The sequence below is a fragment of the Monodelphis domestica genome, chromosome 2 (genome assembly GCF_027887165.1).
Source record: "Monodelphis domestica isolate mMonDom1 chromosome 2, mMonDom1.pri, whole genome shotgun sequence".
NCBI classification, from domain to species: Eukaryota; Metazoa; Chordata; class Mammalia; order Didelphimorphia; family Didelphidae; genus Monodelphis; species Monodelphis domestica.
This window is the reverse complement of record NC_077228.1, coordinates 24,776,367-24,793,911: the sequence shown is the minus strand read 5'-3', so window position 1 is coordinate 24,793,911 and position 17,545 is coordinate 24,776,367. Positions and strand designations below refer to the sequence as shown.

At 52.2% G+C, this 17,545-nt stretch overlaps 1 protein-coding gene across 1 annotated transcript in view; it reads right to left on the bottom strand.

The window, feature by feature from the left end:
• Positions 1 to 17,545, bottom strand: part of LOC130456885 (zinc finger protein GLIS1-like) — a 111,680-nt gene that overhangs the window by 72,427 nt on the left and 21,708 nt on the right. The gene's annotated exons all lie outside the window — the stretch shown is intronic.

Sequence of the window (17,545 nt, the reverse complement as noted above, 5' to 3'; positions counted from 1 at the left end):
AGCACAGGGCCGGCCGGTAGAAGGCCCCTCCTCAATTTGTTGAATTAAATCTAAATCTCCCGTTTACGGAGGGGTAAACTGAGGCTGGGAGGAGTGACTTGTCCACAGCCCCCCAGGGAGGGAGCGGCCGCGCTCCGGGACAGCCCAGGCCCAGGGCTCCACAAACCAGGGGGCCGAAGGCCGCGCATCTCCCAGCCCGCCTCCCTCCCTCCCAGCCACCGGGAGGACAGGCCAGCATCGCCCCCATCTCCACAGCGCCTCAGAGCCCTTCCACAAAGGCCTCCCGCGGGGGAAAGGAGAAGAAAAGCCTTGTTTGGAAGGCCGGAGAATGTGTTTTTCTATCCCAAACAAATGCGTTTACATCTGGTGACAAGAAAATAAACAGCGGGGCCTCCTCTGGCCTCGCCCTCCAGGCCGAATCTCCCGGGGTCTGGAAGCCTCCGCGATGGCTCTCCGCCTCCCACGGCATGGGGGGAGGGGAGGGGCGCGGCCCCACCCTGAGCTGAGGCCACCCTGCTGCCATGGCCCGCGGGCAGCCCGGCCTTCTCCCGGGTCCTGGGGGAGGGGGAGGGCAACTCCCGACCTCCTTTGCACAGCGGCCTGACTGGCTCTTCCCTGACAAACATGGCGGCAGGCCGGCCAGAATGGCACCGGAAGGACGAGTCGGGAGGGCTCCCTCGGGTGCCACCTGACAGAGGGCCTCTCTGGCTCTCTCTCCGCACACAGGAGGCTTTCCAAGGCCCGCCCGGTCCCATTTTCCACTGCCATGACCTCACCTGATCCCCAGCCTCCCTCCCTCCCCAGACTCGCCCATCAGCCCCGGGATGGGCTTTTCCTAACTGGAGAAAAGGAGCCTCAGAAGCCGACCGAAGGTCCCACAGCAAGATGGCGGCAGGTGCCTGGGCCCAGGGCAGCCGCCATTATCCCAGGCGGGGCAGGACCTCTCTTTCGGGCTGGTAGAAGGAAACGGGAGGACCCTGACTGCAGAGGTAGAAGATCGAAAGGCCACATAGTCCAAGCCCCTCATTTGACAGAGAGGGGAAACTGAGGCAGCATCCTGCGTATCAACACCCCCGCTAGTGCCCACGGAGGAACCACACTTCTGACTTCTGCGGTCAAGCATCCCCTCTGCCTGCCAGGATTCCTTCCATTTCCCCACGCCAAGAGAGCTGGCAGCCAGGACCCCCTCGGCCATGGCCTCCAATGGAGAGGCTCACGGAGTTGGCCCTGGCCAGTAGCTGTCCCCGGCAGAATCTGAACTCGCCATCCTGGCACCAAGGAGGGCTCTACCCTTTGGCTAGGGCTCTGGAAGGCTTCAGAGTGGAGGTGGCCTCTGGGGAAGAGGACTGCAAACAAGAGAGCTGGGGCTGGGAATCCATTTCAATCATCAGGAGAGTGGAAAGAGAAAAGAAAAGGCTTTAATAAGCATATCTCCTTTGATCCTTCTCATGCCACTTGAATTAGATGCTTGTGATTATCCCCATTATACAGTTGAAGAAACTGAGGCAAACAATTATTAAGAGAGTTATGCTGAGGGGGCAGCTGGGTGGCTCAGTGGATTGACAGCCAGGCCGAGAGATGGGAGGTCCTAGGTTCAAATCTGACCTCAGACACTTCTCAGCCATGTGACCCTGGGCAAGTCACTTGACCCCCATTGCCTAGCCCTTACTACTCTTCTACCTTAGAATCAATACTGACAGAAGGTAAGGGTTTAATATATATATATATGTATATATAGATATAATTTAAATGTAAAAAAATGTTAAATAATACAGAATATTTTATTAATAAAAATAAAATTTTAATTTATATAAATATATAAAGTACCATTTATAGTATACATAAAAGTAATTAAGTACCATTTACAGTATATATATATATCCAAAATTAGATAATTAAGTACCAATTGTAAATGGTACTTAATTATCTAATTTTGGAAAGCAGGTTGAAGACAGATTTTAAAGAGTCTTGAATGCCAAGACCGGAAATTTATATTTTTTTCTGTGGACAATGAAGAGTCTTGAAAGGTTTTTTTTGTACATTAGAGGCCATGACTGTCTTCTGCCTTTCTTATGAATCCCCAGGATTTAACACAATGCCTAGCACACCTCGAGTTCTTTATGTTAGTTGACTGACTGATTTCACGGAATAACAAAACTCATTTTGAAAAAGAAAAGCTCTAGAATATAAAGGGAAATGATGAAAAGAAATAAGGACAGAAGGGGAAGAGTACTTCCAGACCTCAAACTACATTCTAAAGTGGCCGTCCTGGAAACCATACGGTATTGGTTAGAAAATAAAAGTAGAGAGATGGAAAAGATTAGAAAAGGAAGAATCAGAAACTATAGAAATCAGTCATCTAGTATTTGATACACTAGAAAACATAAATTACTTGGGAAAAACTCCTTATCTGATAAAAAACTTCTGGGAAAACTGGAAAGCAGTTGGTAAAAATTAGGCTTAGACCAACATCTTACACCATATCACATAATAAATTCTAAATTAACTTTAATTTTAAAATATTTTCTATTTTACTAATATTTATTATTTTCATGTTTGTATATATAAATATTAAATTAAAGTAGAAGATCATAACATTTAAAAATCAGAAGAGACGGAAACCATATTCTCATTGCTATGAGGAAGAGATATTGGGGCAACTTTAAAAGAGAAAGCCTAAGCTGAAAGTGAAGAGCCTTTGTACATTAAAATCCAAGTACCTAGAATAAGACAGGAAGCAGAAGAATGAGGGAAAACACCCTTGCATTAAATTTCTCTGATAAAGTTTTGATATCCAAGAGATATAAACAGCTAACATATAAATGAAACAAAAGCCATTCCCCAAAAGATAAGTGTTCAAAGGACAAGAACGAATAATCCTCAAAAGATTAACAACCACATAAGAGAATGGCCTAAATCTAATAAGAAAAATGGAAATCAAGCCCACAGGCAAAGAGGAGAAAAAAAAAGGTGGGAATAGTCAAAGTTGGAATGATTGTGGAAAGATAGGCACGCTGGTGCTTTGTTGGTGGAGCTGAGAAATGGCAGGACCATTTTGGAAAGCCATTTGGAATTGTGCAAACATAGTGATTAAATGACCATACTCAGAGATTCCATTACTGAGTTTATACCCCAAAGAAGAAGAAAATCCCCGCAAACACCAAAACATTGATAGTAGCAGTTTTTGTGCTGGCAAAAAACTGGAAATAAAAGCGGATGCCCATCACTTGGGGAATGGCTAAACAAATCATCATACATAAAGGTACTGGGTCTGGAGTCCGGAAGACTCGAGTTCAAATGCAGCTTCAGACATTTTCTAGCTCTGGGACACAGGACAAGTCACATAACCTCCGTTTGTCTCCATTTTCTCAACGGTCCAGTGTGGGTAATAAGAGCACCTGTCTCCCAGGGCTGTGTGAGGACCAAATGAGATCTATTACAAAGCGCCCAGTACTTTGCCTGGCACATGGTAGGTATTTAATAAATGCTTGTTCCTGTGACCCTGGGCAAGTCACTGAGCCCCAGCTGCTTGGCGCTTACTGCTCTTCTGCCCTGGAACCAATACTTAGTAAGACAGAAGGGAAGGGGGTTCCTGAGGAAGGCTTGTATGAACTGATGGAGAGTGAAGGGAGCTGAGCCAGAAGGTCCAAGTTGTGACTCCCAGGACACTGCCCTGCGTGGGCTCGGGACAAAGGCTGACCGGGGAATTTTTGGCCCCTGCCCACATGGAACCTGGATTGTTTTACTATCATGTCTGTTAAAAGAGATTGGCTATTTTTTTTTTGTAAATCCTTACCTTCCATCAATACTGTGTATTGGTTCCAAGGCGGAAGAGAGGTAAGGGCTAGGCAAGGAGGGTTAAGTGACTTGCCCAGGGTCACCCAGCTAGGAAGTGTCTGTGGCTAGACTTGCACTCAGGATCTCCCATCTCTAGGCCCCGCTCTTAATCCCCTGAACTACCCCCCTGCCCCCTGGCTTTTCTTTTAAAATTGAGGGACACACAAGGGAAGAGACAGAAAACAGGTTCTCATTCATTGAAAAATGAGAAATGACAAAGAGATCCACGTGGCAAGAAAGGGCATCCTTTAGGCCAGAGAAGTCAGGAAACAGTCATCAGTACAACCAGCGGGTACTTCCCTTTATTCAATGCCATTCACTAAATATGTTTTGGACAGCTCCCCTTGACTGTGCACAGACTGGGCCAGGTTCCTTTGCAGAGCTAATCCCCGAAGACCTGGGCAGCCCTGCTCCCATGGTGAGGTCAGAGCTTAGAACAAGGCATGTCAGAGGGGGTGGAGCCTTAGAACAGGGAGTGTCAGAGAGGAGGGGCCTAGAACAGAGTCAAAGGGGGAGGGGCCTCCGAACAGGGAGTGTCAGAGGGGAGGGGCCTAGAACAGGGAGGGTCAGAGGTGGAAGAGAGCTTAGAACAGGAAGTGTCACCTAACAGTACCACATCTTAAACTGCACTACAAAGCAGTGGTCATCAAAACAATCTGGTACAGGCTAAGAAACAGAAGAGGATCAATGGACTAGATTAGGGGTAAATGATCTCAGCAAGCCAGTGTTTGATAAACCCAAAGATTCCAGCTTTTAAGAACTCACCATTTGACAAAAACTGGTGAGAAACTGGAAAACAGTATGGCAGAAATTGGGTCTAGACAGCTCACACCCTGTACCAAGATCAGGTCAAAATAGATACATGACTTAGACATGAAGAGTGATATTATAAGTAAATTAGGTGAGTGTAGAATAGTTTACCTGACAGATCTATGGGGAAGGAAAGAATTTAAGACCCAACAAGAGATAGGGAATATTACAAGATGTAAAATGAATAATTTGGATTATATTAAATTTAAAAAGTTTTGTACAAACAAAACCAATGCAACCAACATTAGAAGGGAAGCAACAAACTGGAGGAAAATTTGTATGCCAATTTTCTCTGATAAAAGTCTCATTTCTCAAATATATAAAGAACTAAGTTAAATTTATAAGAAACCAAGTCATTCCCCAATTGATAAATGGTTAAAGGACATGAATAGGCAGTTTTGAGATGAAGAAATCAAAGCTAATCATAAAAAAATGTTCTAAACCCCTCCCTCCTCATTAGAGAAATGCTAATTAAAACAACTCTGAGGTATTTCCTCATACCTATCAGATTGGCCAATATGACAGTAAAAGAAAATAAAAGATATTGGAGGGGATGTGGCAAAATTGAGACACTAATACATTGCTGGTGGAGTTGTGAATTGGTCCAACTATTCTGGAGGGCAATTTGGAATTATGCTCAAAGGGCTTTAAAAGAATGCATGACCTTTGATCCAGCAATACCACTACTACTAGGTCTGTATCCCAAAGAGATTTTTTTTTTTAAATGGGAGAGGACCTGTTTGTACAAAAATATTTATAACTATCCTTTTTGTGATGGCAAAGAATTGGAAACTAAAGGGATGTCCCTCAATAAGGAAATGAAGGAATAAATTGTGGTAGATGATAATGATGGAACACTCTTATACTATAAGGAATGATGATCAGGATGATTTCAGAAAGAGCTGGGAAGACCTCCATGAACTGATGCAGAGTGAAATGAGCAGAACCGGGAAAACACTGGACACAGTAACAGCAATATTGTGGAATAATCAATGGTGACAGACTTTGCAACTCTCAGCAATACAGTGATCCAGAACGACTCTGAGGGAATTAGGAGAAAGAATGCTCTCCACCTCCAGAGAAAGAGCTGTGGGAGCAGAAATGCAGAAGAAAAACAAATGATTTATCACTGGTTTATGTGGATATATGATTTATAAGATGACTTTATTGCAAAAAAGAATAATATGGAAATAGGATTTGAGTGATAACACATGTACAACCCAGTGGAATTGCTTGTCAGCTCCAGAAGGGAGAAGGGAAAAGGGGAGGGAGACAACATGAATCATATGAGCTTGGAAAACGTGTACATTTGTTATTGGAATAAAATAAAGATACAATTTAAAGAACAGAGAATGTCAGAGCTGGGAGGGCCTAGAACAGGGACTGTCAGAGGGAGGGGCCTAGAACAGGGAGTGTCAGGGGAGGGGCCTAGAACAGGGAGTGTCAGAGCTGGGAGGGGCCTAGAACAGAGAGTGTCAGAGGGAGGAGCCTAGAAAGGGAGTGTCAGGGGAGGAGCCTAGAACAGGGAGTGTCAGAGCTGGGAGGGGCCTAGAACAGGGAGTGTCAGAGCTGGGAGGGGCCTAGAACAGGGAGTGTCAGAGCTGGGAGGGGCCTAGAACAGGGAGTGTCAAGAGGGAGGGGCCTAGAAAGGGAGTGTCAGAGCTGGGAAGGTCCTAGAACAGGGAGTGTCAGAGCTGGGAGGGCCTAGAACAGGGAGTGTCAGGGGAGGGGCCTAGAACAGGGAGTGTCAAGAGGGAGGGGCCTAGAAAGGGAGTGTCAGAGCTGGGAAGGTCCTAGAACAGGGAGTGTCAGGGTTGGGAGTGGCCTAGAACAGAGAATGTCAGGGCTGGGAAGGGCCTAGAACAGGGAATGGCAGAGCTGGGAGGGCCTAGAACAGGGAGTGTCTGGGGGGAGGGGCCTAGAACAGGGCATGTCGGGGGAGGGGCCTTGGGACATGGAATGCCCAGGCTATCAGAGATAGGAGGAACACTGGAACACATCTAGTCTAACAGTTTTCCAAGGATGGGGTCTGAGACACAGAGATGGACAATGACTTGCTCAGGGTCCCGAGGCCTGGGCAGCCTGTTCTCCAAGAAGGTGACCTTAATATGAAGCCCCCACAGAAGCCTCTCAGCCGGACTCCACACGAACCCGTAACTGCTCTCAGCCCCACAAGGCTCCGGCTCTCGGCTTTGCCCCACGAATGGCGCCACCGGCCGCGGCCCCTCTCCATGGTCCAGGCCCCCTTGGGGCACGCTGTTAGGCCAGGCCCAGGGCAGCTAAGCAGCCACCGCCCAGTAGGAGAGGGAGCTCAGCTTGCAATTAAAATAAACTCCCAAACAAGCCTAAAATAACGCGATTGCCTTTTAAGACGGTCATACTGTTGGATTTACTATTTGTTTACAGGGAAAATCCAGCTCTCTCGTCGGAGATGAAAGCAGAAGGAAAACCAGATGTTCAGATGCGGCCGCGCAGGGGAGGCAGGGCTGAGGGTTTGGGTGGGCAGCTCGGAGGGCCTCGGGAGCCTGGAGGAAGAGGAAGGGAGCGGAAAGCCCTTCGGCCAACCCGTTCGTCCGTGTGCCGGAGCAGGAGGCGGCCGCCGTCCAGGGCCTCCCTCGAACACGGGGCTGGTGGAGAGGGCACTTAAGGCTCGTCTCCTGTCCTGGGGACGCGCTTCCAGTCCGGCTCTCTTGTCTGAGAAGGACTCCCCAGCCTCACCGGGGAATCTCCCCTCCTGAGAAGCCAACAGCACCCCGGCCGTCGGACTGGGCAGGCGCATCCGGCCCCCCTTCAGCGAGGAGAGGAACGAGGAGTGTCCGGGGTGTCCAGCAGCCCCGAGGGGCCCCTGGGTGGCACCCCCCATTCTAGGCTCCCTCCCAGCCTTTCCAGCTCTCGTGTTTTCTCCCCCTTTTCTCGTGCGCCGTCTTCATGGCATGAGGACTTCTAGGAAGCGCTTCTTCACCCGCACCAGCCCGCAGGGAGTCCACAAGCTTTGATCGGGGCTCCCCTGGCCAGGCCCGATGCTGGAAGCACAAAGAAGTCGTCTCTGTTCCAGGGGCAGCGGCGCCCCAGAGCAGAAGGACGGGGCTCGGGGGGGCCCGAGAATTAAAGTCTGAGAGCCCCGAAAGTCTCCGTCTCGCCTGTCAGAGAAGGGAGGGATGGCGGGGGAGGTGGGGGCTGGCTGGGGTCTGAGCTCGCTCCTTCCCGCGCTTCCTCCTGCCTCGCACCCCGAAAGCCCTTCCTAAGTGGGGGCTAAGTTGCGGCTAATCGAACGCAGCGACAGCGACGAGCCTGCTAAAAAACATTCAATCTGAAGAAATGATGAAGGGGCCGATGCTCCAGAAGCACCGGATCCCAACTGGACCCGGGAGGCCAGAGCTCTCCGGAGAGTTCAAGGCAGAGCAAAGATTTCCAGAAACAGAGGCCGGCTTTGGTTACAAAAGCCCGTCGGGGCCCGGACGTGACTCAGTGGCCTGAGAGACGGGAGGTCCTGGGTTCAAGTCTAGCCCCACTTCCTGGCTGAGTGATCCTGGGCAGTCCACTTTGCCCCCGTGGCCCAGCCCTGATTGCTCTTCTGCTATGGAACCAACACCCAGTAATCATTCTAAAATAGGCTTCAAAAAGCAAAACAAACCCCCAAAACATGGCAGCCGATGCCCTCAACCAGCCACGGGCAGGCAGAATTGAGAGTGCGGGCGGCCCAAGAGCATGGAAGCCCTCTGTGAGGCCCCATGAGCGTGGCTCAGGGAGGAAGGGGAGCTGGGTTCAAATCCCAGCGCCACCAGCTGCCAGAGGGGATTCCACGAGGCCAAGGGGAGGACCATCCACCGACACACATTTATCAAGTGCCAGGCCTGGGAGTCAAGACTGAGGAAGGCTCGTTGCTATCATCGTGATCCCTGTTACAGCCACCAGCACGATAAAGCATTGTATTGCCTTATAATGACTTATTCTGCCATTCTAATCATTTCCATAGTATGTGAACGTGTGCCCACCGTCTTGCCAATGTGACCTCATTCGCTCCTCACAAGGGCTCGGGGAGGCGGGGGCTACGAGGACCCCCACTTTATAGCCACCGAAGCAAAGACGTGCCCAGGGCCACCCCGCTAGGAAGAGAAGGGAAGAAACGGGGGCTCGCCCTCAAGCAGCCCCATTCTGAGGGAAACAACGCACATCGGACATCTTTGGGTCCACCCAGGCGTCCGGGAGGGGACACAACAGGGAAGGCCTCCTGCAGGAGGGCGGGTGGGGAGCTGAATCTGGAGGGCTGCCTGGAGGAGGTGAGGACGGAGAGGGTTCCAGACACGGAGGCCGCTCGGAGCAGGCTAACTCTGAAGAGTGTGTGCGTGGAAAAGGAACTGTTGGGCAAGAAAGGAGGGAAATGGGGTCCCAGGATGGGCAGGTTTGCATTTCACCGTAGCAGCAGATTTTTGAAGAGCAACCTGGGGGGCCTCAGCCTAAAGCTTGAGGGGCATCCCAGCTCTGGTCAAGGTAGACAGCAGGTGGACCAAAGGCGGAGGAGAAGGAAAAGAGGGACGCTGAGAGGGAGGGGAGGCTTCCCCAGAGAGTCCCCGTGGCAGGAGTCCATGTGGAAGGGAGAGAGATGAAGAAGTCAGCAAGATGGGGGCTGGGCCGGGCATGCCGAGGGGCCTCTGAGGCTGGGGCGCCCGGAGCGCTCGGGGCAATCTGTCTGTCCCTCTGGAGGCGACCTCCAAGTCCAACATAATTCTATAAATTCCAACCTCTCCACTGAGAGACCTGAGCTCGGGTCTGAGGGAGCCATCATGGCAGCTCGGCCCAAGTTTGGACCTCATGGGAGCCATCATGGCAGCTCGGCCCAAGCTCAGACCTCATGGGAGCCATCATGGTAGCTTGGCCCAAGCTTGGGCCCAAGAGGGCCATCATGGTAGCTTGGCCCAAGCTTGGGCCCAAGAGGGCCATCATGGCGGCTCAGCCCAAGCTCTGGCCCAAGAGGGCCATCATGGAAGCTCGGCCCAAGCTCAGGCCCAAGAGGGCCATCATGGTGGCTCAGCCCAAGCTCGGGCCCAAGAGGGCCATCATGGCGGCTCGGCCCACATTCAGGCCCAAGAGGGCCATCATGGCGGCTCGGCCCAAGCTCAGACCTCATGGGAGCCATCATGGCAGCTTGGCCCACGCTCGGGCCCAAGAGGGCCATCATGGCGGCTCGGCCCAAGCTCAGACCTCATGGGAGCCATCATGGCGGCTCAGCCCAAGCTCGGGCCCAAGAGGGCCATCATGGCGGCTCAGCCCAAGCTCGGGCCCAAGGAAGCTGTCATGGCAGCTTCTGAAATGGAGAGATCTGGCTACGGAACCTCAGAAGACCCATCCCAGGAGGATTCAGTGACTGAACTCTTCCTACTGACTTCCCATAGCTGCAAGGCCAGCCCCTGGGCCCACCTGGAGAGGTGGTAGCGGCTCTCTGGGTCAGCCTTTTGGGGACTTGGATGGCCATCAAGACCTCCGTCTGGCGTGCTCAGCTATGGCCTGTAAGAGTCCTTCTCGATGATCCTGGAGTCTTATGGTCCATGGCAGGGGGCGGGGAATAAAAACCACATCTACAAAAACGTGGGGCTTCCAGCATTTAAACGACCATCACAGAGCAAGTAGACAGAGCTCTGGCTTGGCGGCAGAGGACAAGGTTCAAATTCTGCCTCTAACAATGACTGCCTCTAATCTTGAGGGAGTCCCTTGGTCTCATCTGGCCCCAATTTAACTCGATTGCCAATGAGGGTCTGACCAGGTGACCCCAAGATCACGTCTGAGCCTCGGTTTCCTCACCTGGGAAATGGGAAGAGGAGGATGAAATGAGATGTTTCTATGACCCGCGTCTCTACAGAAGTAACCGACTCCCTCGGCTGCCCTTTGGGGTCTGGCTCAGGGGTGACCGGAGAGAGAAGACACCCCAAGACTTCTCCCTGATTATTAAGCCAACAAGCACTTATCGAGACCTTCTGTGGGCCAGGCACTGAACCTGGCTGTGATGGCAGAGTGGAAACCAGCCCGAGACGGCACGTGCTTCACAGCGACAGATGCTGATCTGAGGGTTCGGCCGAACTACAAGAGCGAGAGGAGTCAACGGAGAAACATGGCAGCCAGGAATGGTCCTGGAATGCAATCGTGAGTGAAAAGCACGTCAGAAACTGGGGATAGACATGGAAAAGCAACAACGCCTGCCCTCAAGAAGCCCCCATTCTAAGGGGAAAGCCAACGCACAGAAGGAAGCAGTGGCCAAGAGACGGAGAGATGATCTGCAAAGTCACCAAGATGGCGGATGGAAGAATAAGGCCATCCGGCCAAGGGCCGCCCCTTTAGAGACAGCAGGCTGCAAGGGAGGGAGGACGCGGACAGGACAGCATTCAGCCCCGAAGGCCGCAGACGGGGGTCGACGCTGGGAGAGGTGGGCACTCCCAGCCTCTGGCCCCCAACCAGTGACCCGTCATTTATGTTGTAGATGTCTACACAGCATGGCGGGTGTATGTCAATGAATTCTCAAACTGCTTGCCTTCTCTGGGAGAGAGAGGGGATGAGACGGGCGGTGAGAATTGGGAGCTCAGCATTTCTTTAAATGATGATTAACATGTTTCTCAGTGTAGTTGGGAAAAACGTAAGGAATAAAAACATACAAAATAAATTAAGTCTATTTGTCTTAAAAGTAGCATATTTTATATGTAATTCTATATGTAATTTTAAATTATTTCATTAAAATTAAACCTTTAAAATAAATATATATTTTAAAATAATTTTTAAAAAAAGGAATTCTGTATGCACACGCTTGTCTCTCTTAATAAAACGGAAGCTCGCTGAGGGCAGGCACTTTGTCTCTGTGCCTGGCAGCCAGGAAGTACCTAATGAGTGCTTAGAGAGGAGTCCAAAGCAGGATGCGTGGGGGTCACTAGGACAAAGGCAGTGGGTTGGGAGGCCTTCGAGGATGTAAAGGGCCGGCCGGTGAAAGGGGCTGGATGTGCTCTTCTGGGGCCAGAAGGCAGAACCAGGAGCAGAGTGGGGGAGAGAGGGAAAACCAAAGCCGGAGAACCGTCCACCGCGGGAAGGGGCTCTCGGGGAAGTCACCCACGTGGCAGAGGACCACCCTGGGGCCTCTGAGCTCCAAGGACTCGGAGCCACCAAGCAAAGGCCGTCGGCGGCCCCAGGACTCGGCGGCGACCCCCTCTCCCCAGCAGAGCCCCCAGAGGTCTCTTTCCTAGGAACGGCCCAGACGCGGGGAGCCGACTTCTCCGAAGCGCCACCGTGTCTGTGGGGTGGTTAGAAATTGGTCATTATCTTCTGTCAGAGGGGCCCAGCCTGTATACATTCCCCCATAATGAGTTTCAGTTCTCCACGGTTGTGTTTAATCAGAGCCTAATTGACCTGGTCTTTGATCGCCTTCATTTTCAGCAGAGACGGTACCTGACTTTTACGATCCGACTAGCTGGGGGGCTGAGGCTCAGTGGTCAGAGCCGGAGGCCCGCTGCCTCGGACTCCCTTAGAGGAGGTCCAGAAACCTCCCCCCTTCCTCCGTGCCCAGGACAAACCAGGGTCGGGGGCAAAGAGTCCCTGGTCCAGGGGTCAAGAAAGAAGGGGGAAGAGCCCTGTGCTGGAATGGAGAGAAGCCGGCTCAGATTCTGTCCCTGAGGAAAGAATCCCAGACTTGGAGGCATCCGGGCCGGCCTGTTCATGGCACAGATGGGAAAACTAAGGCCCAGAGAGGGACGGAGCCTTGCCCAGAGTCCCACACATAAGACGGGATCGGAACCCAGGTCTTCCTGGCCCCGACAGTCCCTGTTCTAAGGCCCCTCCCAGCTCTGACATATTCTGAGGTGGTCAGAGGATGTTCTGACCAATTCAATTTGATTTGATTTGGCAAGTACTTATGAAGTCTCCACTCCGAACCAGGCCCGGAGGCCAAAGACCAAAGGCCTCAGCATCGACACTGATCAGCACCAGGGAAATGGAAATGAAAGGGAGAGGCCTGACCATTCCCCAAGGCAGTGTGGCTCCGTGGCTAGAGCACCGGCCACGCCTCAGCAAGGACAGCTGGTATCCATGGGGAGAGCACTTCAGAGAGTGGCTCATTACTCTGGGAAGGAGGTGCAACCGTCCTCTCCATTTCACAGATGAGGAAATGAAGGCAGACCAGTGAAGTGATTTGCCCAGTCACACGGCTAAGTATCTGAGGCTGCATTTGAATTCAGATCTTCCTGGTCCAGTGATTTATTCTCTGAGCCTCTGGAGCTGCCTCTGAAGAATTTAGCTGGAATCAACCTCAAACATTTACAAGATGTGTGATACTAGGCCAGTCACTTCACCTGTCTGCCTCCGTTTCCTAATCTGTAATGGAAGTAGGTTGGACTGGATGGCCCCTACGGCCCCTTCCAACTCTACACCTAGGATGGTATAAATTGGGCCAATCAAGGAAGGCTTCATAGAGATGGATGGATAGAAAGATGGATGGATGGACGGACGGATGGATGGATGGATGGATGGATAGAACAATGTATAGATGGATGGATGGATGGGTAGAAAGATGGATGGATAGATGGATGAGTGGATGGGTAGAAAGATGGATGGATGGATAGAAAGATGGATGGATGGATGGATGGATAGAACGATGGATAGATGGATGGATGGATGGGTAGAAAGATGGATGGATAGATGGATGAGTGGATGGATGGATGGTGGGTGAATGGATGGATGGATAGATGGATGAGTGGATGGATGGATGGTGGGTGAATGGATGGATGGGTGGATGGATGAGTGGATGGATGGATGGTGGGTGAATGGATGGATGGATGGATGGATGAGTGGATGGGTGGGTAGCTGGATGGATAGATAGAAAGATGGATGGATGGATGGATGGATGGATGGATGGGTAGAAAGATGGATGGATGTATGGATGGATAGAAAGATGGATGTATGGGTGGATGGATGTATGGATAGATGGATGGATGGATGGATGGATGGATGGATGGATGGATGGATGGATAGAAAGATGGATGTATGGGTGGATGGATGTATGGATAGATGGATGGATGGATGGATGGATGGATGGATGGATGGATGGATGGATGGATAGAAAGATGGATGTATGGGTGGATGGATGTATGGATAGATGGATGGATGGATGGATGTATGGGTGGATGGATGTATGGATAGATGGATGGGTGGGCAGGTGGATGGATGTATGGATGGATAGAAAGATGGATGTATGGGTGGATGGATGTATGGATAGATGGATGGATGGATGGATGTATGGGTGGATGGATGTATGGATGGATAGAAAGATGGATGTATGGGTGGATGGATGTATGGATAGATGGATGGACGGACGGAGGTTGATTTAAGTGACTTACCATGTACAAAGCACTCTAGGCTACAAGTAGCAAAGTCAGAGGTTCCTTTGCCCCAGGGGCTCACATTCTAAGAGGGAAACAAGGCACCTGGGGAGTCTGAGCCCCAAGCCCAATGTGAAAGGCTATGGTCCTTAGGCAGCAGAGGAGATGCTCAAGATGTTCAAGATCATGATTGCCTGGCACAGGTATAGTTCCATCAGCGTCTGGCATTGAACCTTGCCAGAGCCAAGGCCTTTCTAACCAAATCTGGATTGGGGGGGGGGGGGTCTTAGGTTCCTTCAGCCCTTTTCCCTCTGTAGATGGGGGGGTCTTTGGGCCACAGCTGCCCAGGGGCTGCTGCCCAGGATGGAAGCTGAGGTCTCTGGGCTACTACTAGGGCCTCCCCAGGGAGGGTCAGAGGGGGAGGGACCTTAGAACAGGGATGGGTCTAGAACATGGAGTGTCAGCTGGGAAGAACTTTAGAACAGGGAGCGTGATGGGGGCGAGGCCTTAAAACAGGGAGGGTCAGAGGTGGGAGGGACCTAGAACAGTGTCCGAGGGGGAGGGGCCTAGAACAGGGAGTGTCAAGGCTGGGAGGGAGCTTAGAACCCAGAAAGCCAGAGCACGGGGCTCAGGTTGGGGCTGCCTAAGTCTTCTGTTTCTCTTGTGTTCTAAGGCTTCCCAAGGCCCCCCTGAGCCCAGCTCCCCAGAGTAGATCATCCCCGACCCTGGGGGCCCCAGGTCTCTCCCAGGTCTCTTGTCAGTGAGGGGCCACCCCGGGCCTGCTAGTGACCGGGTCAACCCAAAATGGCCCCATTCTTTTTTCTGAAAGTAAATGCTGAAAGAAGTTTCCTTGAAGGGGGGACAATGTGGAAAGCTCCCACGGATAGTTAGAAGGCTGAGCTCTGGTCACCTGCTTGAACATCTTGGCCCTCTGTGACTTGGTTTCCTCAGCTGTAAAGATGCCAAAGACTCCAGAGCAGACCCCGCTTTTCTTGGTTCCCAGCCCTGGTGCCCCACAAGCTGCATGTCCAGGCCCCACACAATCCCTCGGCGATGACCTCCCATCTCCCCCATTCATCCCCCATGTCCTCATTCACTGGCTGCCCCCCTCATTTGAATGTGAGCTCCTGGGGGGCTCTTCTTCCTCCTTCCTCACGCCAGCTCTTGGCACATAGTAAACACGTAATAAGTGTTTGCTGACTGACTATTTGATCTGAAGGTCCGAAGAGAGCCCCTCATTGGACAAGGCATTCTGTCTGGATCAGAACCCGGGTCTCTTGCCCTACACAGATGAACTTTCCCCTGACAGCTCTATGAAAGCTACCCCCCCCCCCCATTTCATAGACAAGACAAGCATTTCTTAAAGGCTTTGCCTTCTGGCTTCCTATCAGTTCTGGGACAGAAGAGTGACAGGCTAAGTTCAACTCCTGTCGGCCATTTATTCCCTGTGTGATGGGGGCGGTGAGTCGCTGCCCCTCTGTGAGCCTCAGTTTACCCATCTGTAAAGTGAGGGGATGGGGGCTCCAGGCAGCTCTAGCTTGACTCCTGATCCCGGAGGCCTCGTGGGCAGGGCAAGAGATGGGCCTGGAAGGCCTTAGAAACCCTTCTAAGTGCAAGACCCCAGACTGCTCCGACGAGGAAGAGGCTTCCCAAGCGAGCCCAGAAAGAGGAAGGATGTGGGCTCCCGGCCCGGGAGGGTGCCTGCTCCCCGGGCCGCCTTCCAAGGCCCAAAGCAGGAGCCCGATCCCTCGGGGAGATTCCAGATAGGGCAGCCCCCCGCCTCCCCGTGTCACCGCTTTCGGAGCCCGAGGCCTTGGAGACGCTGGCGGCAGAGCCCGGATGGCCGGGTCCTCGCCAGGAGGCCAGGGAAGGCCGCAGGGCCCTCCGCCGGCGCCCAGGGCTCGTTGTCACTCTTCTCTGAGTGGTTCCGGCAGCCGGGCCGCCTGCCCAGAGCGCGCCCCGAGAGTGGAGCGAGCAGCGCGTTCTGGGACGTAAAAAAGGCCCCACGGGCCGCGCGGGAGGGGATGGAGACCCTGAGGAGCCCGGGGCCAGCGGGCCGCGGGGGACCCAGCACGCGGACCCTCGTTGAAAAAGGATAAAAGGACCAGAGGAGGATGCAGGCGGGAGGGCTGCCAGCAGGGCGGGAAGGAGACCGAAGGCCAGAGCTGGAGGAGAGCCTGGAAGGTGAAAGGATCTGTAAGACCCAGAACATCCTGACTCACGATGGGAGCACAGGAAGGCCGTCCGCTTCCGCCCTCTCATTTTACAGATGAGGAAACTGAGGCTCGGACGTGGCCCGGCTCACGGAACAAGCTGGCGACAGAGGCAGGAGCCTGAATGCCTGACTCTGCCGGACTGTCTCCTAGCAACAGATGGACACAGGCTGCCAAGGGCCGGGATGTCACCTGGGTTTGGGTCTGGGTTTGGGGGTTAAGTGACTTGCCCAGGGTCACACAGCTAGAATGTGTCTGAGGCCAGATTTGAACCCAGGACTTCCTGTCCTGGTTCTCTACCCACTAAGCCACCTAGCTGCCCCTGACAAGTATATTTTAAAAATAAAAACAATTAGACAAAACAAGCTGGGCACTAGGGGTATCAGGGAGGCTTCACAAAGGAGATTCAACCCCCGTAAGCCTCTCCAAGCCTCAGTTTCTTGATCTGCAAAAGAACAACAATAACAGCTAGAGGTCCCTGCCGAAATGAGATTAGGAATATGAAGAGCTCTGCAAACTTCAAAGTGGTATCTCTGGCTCTAGGAGTTGCAGGCTCTGGATTCAAATCCTGCTCCTGATGCTCTCACTGCCTGTGTGACCTTAGACAAATCCCCTCATCTTGGAAATGAGAAAGTTGCCTGAGATGGCCCCCAAGGTGGCTTCTACCCCTAAAGAAGCTCCCAGCCCTGATACTCTCTGTTCTAGGCCCCTCCCCAGACACTCCCTATTCTAGGCTCCTCCCCCTCCAACACTACCTGTGCTAGGCCCCGCCCCCTCTGACCCTCCCTGTTCTAGGCCCCACCCAGCTCTGTTGCCTCTCAAATGAGTGGCCCAGGGCAGAGAGAACCAGCTGCTAATGCAGTAGAAAGTCAAACTTTGAACACATTCCTGAGAAAATGCATTTTTCCTAAACTCTAAACTGGGCCGTGTGTCCTGCCCGCCAATACATGCCAGCATTACTTCTAAGTAACATGGGCAAAGTCAATGGAAAAACCTGTAATTCCCAAATGGGTTCAATTCCCTAATAATGGGCCATAAGCTTTAAATTATTAAATATACATCGGAATATCCGTGTGGGTTTTCCGTTCCAAGGCACAAGGCCCCCTGGGAAATCTCTTGAGAAAATCGGTGAGGAGGAGATGGAGCTCTTCTCCACGCTGGGAGTCAGGGGGAGCAGAGTTCTGGCCAGAGGTGGCGGATGCCCTTCCTGGAGCTTGGTACCTTTTGACTCACTCTTTCCAGGCCAGGCAGGCCACAGTGGGGGACAAGGGAGAGTGGGGAGAACCAAGAGTCAGAAGTTTCCTCTTTTTCCATTTCTCTCAGCAGGAGCCCCTA